Source organism: Molothrus ater, chromosome 1 (assembly GCF_012460135.2).
Source record: "Molothrus ater isolate BHLD 08-10-18 breed brown headed cowbird chromosome 1, BPBGC_Mater_1.1, whole genome shotgun sequence".
NCBI lineage: Eukaryota > Metazoa > Chordata > Aves > Passeriformes > Icteridae > Molothrus > Molothrus ater.
The window spans coordinates 138,204,249-138,213,569 of NC_050478.2; the positions used below are offsets into that span (position 1 = coordinate 138,204,249).

The 9,321-nt window shown below is 36.6% G+C and overlaps 1 long non-coding RNA gene across 1 annotated transcript; it reads right to left on the bottom strand.

The window, feature by feature from the left end:
* Positions 1-2,710: 2,710 nt before the first annotated feature.
* On the bottom strand, positions 2,711-5,019 carry LOC129046858 (uncharacterized). Its single transcript, XR_008508651.1, has 2 exons — positions 4,891-5,019; positions 2,711-3,071 (listed from the first exon to the last, which is right to left on the bottom strand). It is a non-coding gene; the product is annotated as an uncharacterized LOC129046858 (long non-coding RNA).
* Positions 5,020-9,321: the final 4,302 nt, after the last annotated feature.

The window sequence follows — 9,321 nt, forward strand, 5'->3', positions numbered from 1 at the left end:
TCATAGTTTGATGTTTAGTTCCCAAATGAGGAATATATTCAGTCAACTTCTCTCAGGTCTCTTGAGAGTGCCATCATCATTCTCTGTCTTCAACATGCTATAATTTCAATTTCAGGTAATGCTTGAAAGAAAAGATAAAATGAGAGTTTGCTTAATTTCACTGACCTATCTTAGCACCCAGATCTCAAATTTCTGTGATACATTAGCCGTATTATTGCTATCAAGGTTATCTCTAACAGCCCTTTCCGATCCACTTTTTCTTCCATGTCAGGCTACCTGCATGAAAAAATTCAAGCTTGCAAAAGGTATTAGTGCTTTTAAAAATGAGAGGAATTCTTGGTTAAAAACCTGCACAAATGATATGCTCTTGATAGCCCTATTTTATGCTCCTCTCACATAAAGAGAAGACAGGGCTTTCTTTCTCTCTGAAACTCTGCACTGTGGTATTTTCAGGGTCCCTCGTGGCATGAAGGAATGATGAATCTGACTCCATGTTCTTAGAAGGCTAATATATATTATATTATATTATATTATATTATATTATATTATATTATATTATATTATATTATATTATATTATATTATATTATATTATATTATATTATATTATATTATATTATATTATATTATATTATATAGAGAAAGGATACTTACAGAAGTCTTAACAAGATACTAATGAAAAACTCGTGACTCTCCAGAGTCCTGACACAGCTGGACTCTGATTGGTCATTAAATAAAAACAATTCACATGTTGGATAAACAATCTCCAACCACATTCCAAAGCAGCAAAACACAGGAGAAGCAAATGAGATAATACTGTTTTTCCTTTTTCTCTGAGGCTTCTCAGCTTCCCAGGAGAAGAAATCCTGGCAAAGGGATTTTTCAGAAAATATGACAGTGACACTGTACATCTATGTTTTTGCTAAATTAATTTGGCAAACAAAACCCTCATTGTCATTTTTCCAGTGGACCCAATTGGAATAGTTGCTCTTTAAAACTTAAGAACAGAGATATGGTTAATTCACAATCTTGAACACTCAAATATCTGTACCTTATATAATCAAATTAAGAAATTGCTATAATGTGTCTATAATTTGTCATACCCAATAGACAGAACCCAAATCTGAAAAATTGCCTATTTATAAAATCCTGCTTGCTATTATTCTCTGAGAAGAAAATCTGCTTTTTTTATAGACAGGCTTCAGAAAAAAAATCACAATGTGCTCACTAGTACTGAACAAAGGAGAAGGATTACATTACCAAAACATTTAAATATATTTCCAAATTCTGGCCAGGGTGAAGGCATTTACTTTGGCAGGGCCTCATACAGATATTTTTAGGCTGCAATCTTCATGAAGAGTGTGCATATCTATGTATAAAAGAATAATATTCAGATTAATTTGGGGGTGTAGAATTTTTACTGCATCTAAATCTGTTCACTTGATCTTAATTCACTCAGCTTGAAGTTGAAGCAGGATCCTGATTCAGTTTTCACAACTATATTACATACATAAATCTGAACAGACTCTAAATTCAGGACCAGACTTTGTCACTTAGGTATATTATTACTTTAAATACCAGCAGAAATCATTATGAGAACACAGAACACAGAAACACATGATCCATCTGAGTCAGTTATTCCTTGAAGGAATATTTTATATTAAAAAATCCCTTCAGAATAATATCTGAGAGATTGGATGGAAGAAAACATAAGGATTCTCTTTTGCATGTTGCTTAATTACCCCTGCTTCACGCCAGAAAAATTAACTATTCCCTTTAGGATGTGATCTGCAATGCGAGCTATGCTAATCATGAAGGCTACTGGTGCTGATCTTTAAGGCATGACTACAAAATTTTTCTGAATTCAGAAAAGCAGAAATTTAAATCAGATGCATTTTGGATCTCTAAAGTTTTAACGATGAGTTTATTTGGTTAGAAGGCATTGCTACCCACTTTATATTTTCACTTACCCTTATTTTAAGTCTGTGTACCTTGCAAGTCCACCTTGAAGAGACTGCACAACTGCCTTATCTATAAATTCATAAAGATGCTTATAGATTTGTCATTATATATATTTTTGCAACATTAATTGGTGCATAGGTGTCCTGACTGTTTTCAATCCCAGTGAACTCTAATAGCACCTTACATTTGGTACTCTGATAAGTTTAGAGGTCAAATACCTCTCCAGAAAGGTTCCATCATTGCAAAGAAAAATGAGAAAAGGAGCAATGCTGCAAGTAGCTGAACTATAGCTCAGGTAGAAGCTACTGTCAATCTTCCTTTGCATTTAAAAGAATTTTCTTTGCCAAAGCCAAGAGTTGGAAAACAGTGATTGTTAGAGAAATTAAAATACATATTATGCATTCATGGTTTGATATGAATACTTCAAGAAGAGTTAAAAACTGACTCTAAGGCACTCAAATCTTTACAATAAGAAATCATATTTACCCGGAGAGTTTATGGAATCTCCCTCACTGGAGATAATCAAGAACCATTCAGACACAATCCTGTGCAGCGTGATCTGGAATGAGCCTGCTTGAGCAGGGAAGTCGGACAAGGGAATTTGGACCACTGTGCTCCCTTCCAACCTGACTCAGCCTGTGATTCTGTGATCCTAGCTGGAAGTTTCTAATGCACAGATGTAAGGCATTTTAAATTCAGTGAGAAAAACAATAGAGTAAAGAAAGTTTTAAGACACTGGTCAAATCATGCATGTATAAATAAATCTATTCAGAAGAAAAATTATCCCATCCATTTGAAGTAAAAAAGGCAAATGTCATTTCCAACATAAAATGGATGCAGTAAAATATACAGCAAATATTTTATTGAAAAATATTTTAATTCTGCGCCTTTTTTAATTTGCATATTTCAATCTATTGATAGATGAAGTTACTATGCCTGGGAGGTGGCCCACTGAGTTTCTACGCATTACTACAGTATAAGCAGAACAACCAAGTCATGAAATAGAGTCTTCTGGAATTCACACATCAGGCTGGAGAACTATGGAGGGACCCAGCTGCCAGTGGAATATTAATCAACAACATTTTTCCTTCATTTTTACCCTGGTGTATCCTGTAAAATAAAAAGCAAAAATCAATTGCAATTTTTAAAATCTGCTCCTTTCTACTTCATGGAAGTCCTTTGGTTACATAATAGGCATCAGAGAAGTTTAATAGGAAACAGGCTAGACTTATTCAGTTACTCCGATTTTACTGTTGCTATTCTCAATCTTTTCTCTGTGTGTCGCAGAAAAAAAATAATAGAAGGATAACATTGTTGTTGTTCATTGTAGTACCCTCTAAAATAGAAATAAATTCCTCAGTGTTACCTCATTAAAAATGATTATCATTCTCAAACAGTTGATTTTCTATGGGTGTGCATTGAGACATTTTTGTGTCTTTATTCAAATACTTGTATATATTCTGCACTAAAGGCTGTTTCTATATTAACTACAAGAAGTACAGACCTTTTACTAATGAAATCAGTCCTATGGAAAATTATCAAATCTCCACATTATGATTTTTCATTTTGTATTTTAAAGAAATAAAAAATGCAATATCTTTTGTACCAAAAGTTTGATTTCTTTTTCCTACAAAAATCAACAGAATGAGCAAGAGGAAATGAACATCCTACTCTCTTCTACTATTGAAAGTATATTCTAAAATAAAATATTCTATCTCTAGCACCGTATCATCACCTCTCTGTAAATGGATATATTTAATAGATACATTTAATTAATTTGAAGTCATAAGGCCCAAAACCATTTGTTTCTACTGTTTCACTTTTTTTGTACATTTAACACATCCAGTTTACCCTTAGAACATAATTGATTGCAACTAATATTAGCCTTTTTAAGTGTTAGGAACTTAGGATGCCTCTGTGATCAGTTAAGACACCTGCCCAGGATAAACATTGCAGAAAGACTAGATATACTTGTCTCTTGCTATAAATACCAATGAAGCCTAGATAGGTATTTGTCATTAGATTTGTGGCAAGTAAAAAGTTATTAAATGGATCCCAACCTGTTGATTTTAGGGTCTTCTGCATATTTAGAAATTACCTATCCAGATCCCCTAAACATACAGCCCAAATTTCATACCTCCTTAGTAAATTGTACACTGATGATAGAGAGCACTGAACTATTGAATAGATAATCTGCTGTACATGCTAAAAAAAGTATCTTATTATTCCTAAAGATGGTCTTTTGATTAACATGCTAGACAGAGACTCAAGCCATCCTTACATTCACAGACAGCTTCACTGAACAGGAAGAGCCTTTTGTTCATCTTTAAAGCAGTGTTTTAAAAGAATTTCCTTTCCCTCTTTCCATTTCTTTTAACACAGAGCTCCTTGCAAACTCAAATCCTTTGGCTTGTGGAAATTTTTATTAGTGCCTATTAAATTAGAACCAATCACACTTGGTAATATATTATCATACATAGTTATATTAACATGTTCTCTGTTTTTTTCAGATATAATTTTAAAATTATGTTAAAATATCTACATTTATTCATTAAAATTAGGATATAAGTCATCTTTTATACAACATATATTCTGTTACTAAAGCACACAGCCAATGCTCCTCAATTCTGTAACAATACATGACTTTTTCTTTTTTTTTTTCTTTTTTTTTTTGTCTCCAGAGTGGTAAAGATTAGCACCCTTTTTTTCAGAAAAAGGAATCAGAATAGCAAGTGCCAATGATGTATGAAATGAAAAAAAAATTCCAGTCCAATGTGCAGACAGAATATGGACAATGTTAGGTGTTCTTAAACATTCTTAGACATCCACAAGAAAAAAAAGTGTGGAGGGAAAAAAAAAGAATATAAGCCAGAACACTTAAAGGGATAACCAAAGCCCATTGTAGTCACAGAAAAAGACTCTTATTAACCTCTGTAGACTTTGGATGTAGTGATTCTAGATGGCTTCTTTGAAGGGGCTATCTTTTTTTTATCCCTTCTGTCTGACTTCTTTCTTTGAATCTTTAAAGCTTCTTGCAGTCATACAGCTCTAATACCAATGTTCCTTTAGACCCTGTATTTCAAATCACCTTCAACTGGAATATATATACAAGAAATTTCATAGGAAAATGACATAATCATAGAAAAGTCCAGGTTAGAAGGGAGCTCTGGGATCAGATATTCACCTTTCTGTTGAAAGGAGGCATTAAATTAGACTATTCATGGCTCTGTCAAAACTGTCTTGAATATTTCCAGCAAAGAAATTGAACCACTCCTCTGGGCAACTTATTGCAGTATTTTGTTATTCCCACAGACGTGATTATGTTTCTTATATCCAATTGGGATTTCCCCCTGAATAAATTCATGCATGTAGTCTTACCACCACTTATTCTTGCAAAGGAAGTATCCCATCTTTACAGTAGTTATGTTCTAGGTGTTGGAAGGCAGTGATTAGACTCACACATGTCCATCAGCAACCTCCTCTCATTAGGAATGAAGCCACTTTCTTCAACATTCTCATGCCTCAAGTTCTTCAGTCTTTTAATCATCAGAGTTCTGGGGCCTCACTGAGCCCTTTCCAACATTACAGTTTTTCTTCTTATTTGAGCTGGGGGAAGCCACAGCTAGACACATTTTTCCAGGTGTTGTCTATGATGTTGCAAGTGAAGTGGACTAACCACACACCTTTATCTGCTGGATATCTTAGAAATGCAGCACAGGTTTGCTTTCCTTGCTGCCCTTCCACACTGCTAATCAATGTTCATTTTACTGTCCACAGAGGGACTTCAGCAGAACTATACCTCAATCTGTATTTCCTCTGGGGACTATTCTCCTGTGTAGTACTTTCTATATACCATTGTTAAACCTCATAGCATTATTTCTATCCCAATCTTCCAGCTCATTGCAGTGTCTCCATGCAGTGGCTTGTCTTTGCAGTGTATCTGCCTTCCCTCGCAATCTGATGATGCCTGCAGTCTTTTTTAGGAGGCATAAAGTCCTGTAATCCGGATACTTTACAAGGATTTTGAATAGCATTGGACCTAGTACCGATCCTTTTATGGGGAAAAGTTTTCTGAAAATGCTGGTTTTTTCACAGCATGGGGATCAAAGAAAGCAGGAACCACTTTATTCTGGTGGAATAATGGCCAAACACAAAATCCAGAGGCATGAACAGGGACATCTACATGATACATCTGGTGTGTTAGAGAGGCGTGTTTGGTGGCAATTTGCTAATATCCATGCTCACAGGCCTGCATCATGCACCCAAGGGCACCACTGATGTGCTCAGAACAGTTTCTGTGCCAGCAGAACCAGTGCTGAAGCCAGCGGGCAGGGAGTCACTTAGAGCTCCTCACTTGGCCCATGGATGCAAGGTTCTCCAGCTGCTCTTTCCATGTGTGCATGGCTTGTGCTAGGACCAGGATCTTATGCAAAATGTGTTGCTAATAACTCCATGATGGTCCTGGAACCATAGCACACCATGTTAAATCAAGTGTTTGACCTTCTTTCCCTGCACTGCACCTGAAAATATTGTATATGCATCCACAAAGGACTATTGGATTCACTGTAATTTGATTGGGCTGAAAACACCTAGAGTAATCCTGAATAAAAATCAGGAAATCTTTATTTCTTCGAGATTGTCTTAGATTCTTCTGCATAAAATACCTACTATTTGCTCAGGTAGATGAGTTGTAAACTATTCAGAGCTAATGTAGCCCTGAAAATATAGTATTGCTGTCCATATTGCCTAACTCTTCAGGGCCTCAGAGGTAAAATTGCCCAATTGATCTTGGCCTGCCTGGAGATAAAACTTGCTTGTTTCCTTGCAACAACTAGGTTGAATACTACCTAACTCAATCTAGCTCCAGCTGAATTTTCTGCTATTATGACACCTCTTCTTATAATAATTTTTAAAAAAATTCTGTAGCAAATAGATCTTCACAGAAAGTAGGTGTTTTTTTTATAACTCTAGAATAAAAATGAAATGCAGAAAATGACAAGTGTAAGATGTTAGCAGAGGCTTTGAAAATAGGGACACCACCTGAGCCTTCAAGCATGTAACATCTAAAAAATTATCAAATCCTGGTCAACAATGTAATACTATCTTGAATAATTTCCTTCAAGAAACAGCTAAAAGACTTTCACCCTGAGTGAAGGTACCTCACTACACCCATTAAATTAGCTCAGATCTCATATTCTCAATTTCTTAGGTTTGCTCTGTGGCAGAGTACTCTAGAGATCCTAAAAAGCACTTTGGATCTTGAGTAGTTTGAATCATAGAGCATTTGAGCTGGAAAAGACCTCTGATGGCCATTTAATCCAATGACCCTGCAATAACAAGGGACATCTCCCACTAGATCAGATTGCTCAGAGCCCCACCTACCCTGATATTGAATGTTGCCAAGTATGGCCATCTGCCACCTCCCTGGGAAAACTCTTCTGGTGTTTTACTGTACTCATGATAAAAAAATTCTTACTTCTATCTAATCTGAATCTACCCTCTTTCAGTTGAAAACCATAATCCCCTGTCATATGGCAACAGGCCCTACTAAAAACTCTGTCCTCATCTTTCTGAAGTACTGAAAATAAAAAAAATATGGTCCCCTTCCCTTCCCTTCCCTTCCCTTCCCTTCCCTTCCCTTCCCTTCCCTTCCCTTCCCTTCCCTTCCCTTCCCTTCCCTTCCCTTCCCTTCCCTTCCCTTCCCTTCCCTTCCCTTCCCTTCCCTTCCCTTCCCTTCCCTTCCCTTCCCTTCCCTTCCCTTCCCTTCCCTTCCCTTCCCTTCCCTTCCCTTCATTTTCTCAAGGTTGAACAGCCCCAGCTGTCTCACCTTTCCTCACAGGAGAGCTGAGCAGAATCCTCTTCATGGGCCTGCTCTGCACCCACTCCAACAGGTCCATTCTTTCCTGCACTGACGAGTCCAAAGCTGGATGCAGCATTCCAAGTGGGGTTTCAGCCCAGCAGAGTGGAAGGGGCAGAATTCCCTCCCTAGACCTGCTGCCTACTCTGCTTTTGATGCAGCCCAGGGCACGTCTGGCCTATGAGTGCCCGTTGCCAGCTCATGCCCAGCCTCCCATCCAACAGCAGCCCCAGGTCCTGCTGGGCAGGGCTGCTCTCCATCTGTATGGGCACCTGGAGCTGCCCTGACCCAGGTGCAGCACCTTGGACTTGGCCTTGTTGGCCCTCATGGTTCACATGGATCCACTTCTCCAGCTTGTAAAAACACAAAGATATCATGTGGTTATAAGGAACTCAAAAACTATAAAAGAAAAATTTCTCAGCTTTGACAACATCCTACTCTCACTTTTTTTTTCTTTAATATATTGCAATTAAAATACTGGTGAACTGTAGATCTGTGGCTAAAAGGTTAAAGATATGGGAGCTGAAAGAGTTTCACAGGGAGACATCAAGACTACCCTCTGTTTTACTTGGAACAGCATAATTTCATTATTCAGCAAAACTTGGACTAGTCATAACATTATTTCATGGCATTCAGTAAAACTGGCAAAAGAAAAAGTGGTTTGATACCTAACATCAAAAAGTTTTGCAGACTAGACCACAACTAGTGTATAATATGAAAATTCACTCCAAAATGAAAAGACTAATCTCATCCTTGAGGTTGTAATGATGTAGATAAAAGACTAAATAAAAAAATGATAATGCAAATTTTAATGCAGAAGTCATAATTTTCAAAAAAAAGATTATTAAAGTCAAGTTCCTAAGATTATGTTTTTGATGAATTAAATCACAGGAACTTTCTAAGAGTTTTATTTTCAGAAGCCTTTGTCACTTCAACAGGTGTAAAAAAAAATTAATTTGTACAAATCTTAAGATTTTTTTTTAACTTGGTGAACAAGGTAAAGGATCAATGCATAAAATGAGTAAAAATTGATTTTTCCCCCCCATACATCTGTTGTGCAGTGTTTCATTTTTCAAAGCTAGTGGGTTAATTTAGGTAACTCAGAATATTATTTTAAAATTTTATTTTATTTATTATTTATAGCTACTTTTCCTACTTTAGTTATAGAAAAGGCTGTGAATTGACATGCATTTCTCCTGGCTGTATTTCAAGTGGCAAGCAGCCTCCAAATCCTGCACATGGCCTTCCCTTTGCAGTATCAGCTGTGCTGATTGGAATTTTGGGGAGTTCCAGAAATGCCAGGTGAAGGAACTGATCTCCATAAAAATAATTTGGAGATAAAGAAAAAAGTGAAACAAAAAGTATTTTTTCCCCCAATCCTTCCCCAGGGATAATTGTATCAGTGGAAACAACTGGGGCAGGGCGACTGAAATGGCAGCAATGGAATTTGGTAAAGAATCCACATCAAACCTTTCCTGACTGTAAAAGGTTCAGCCCTTTGTG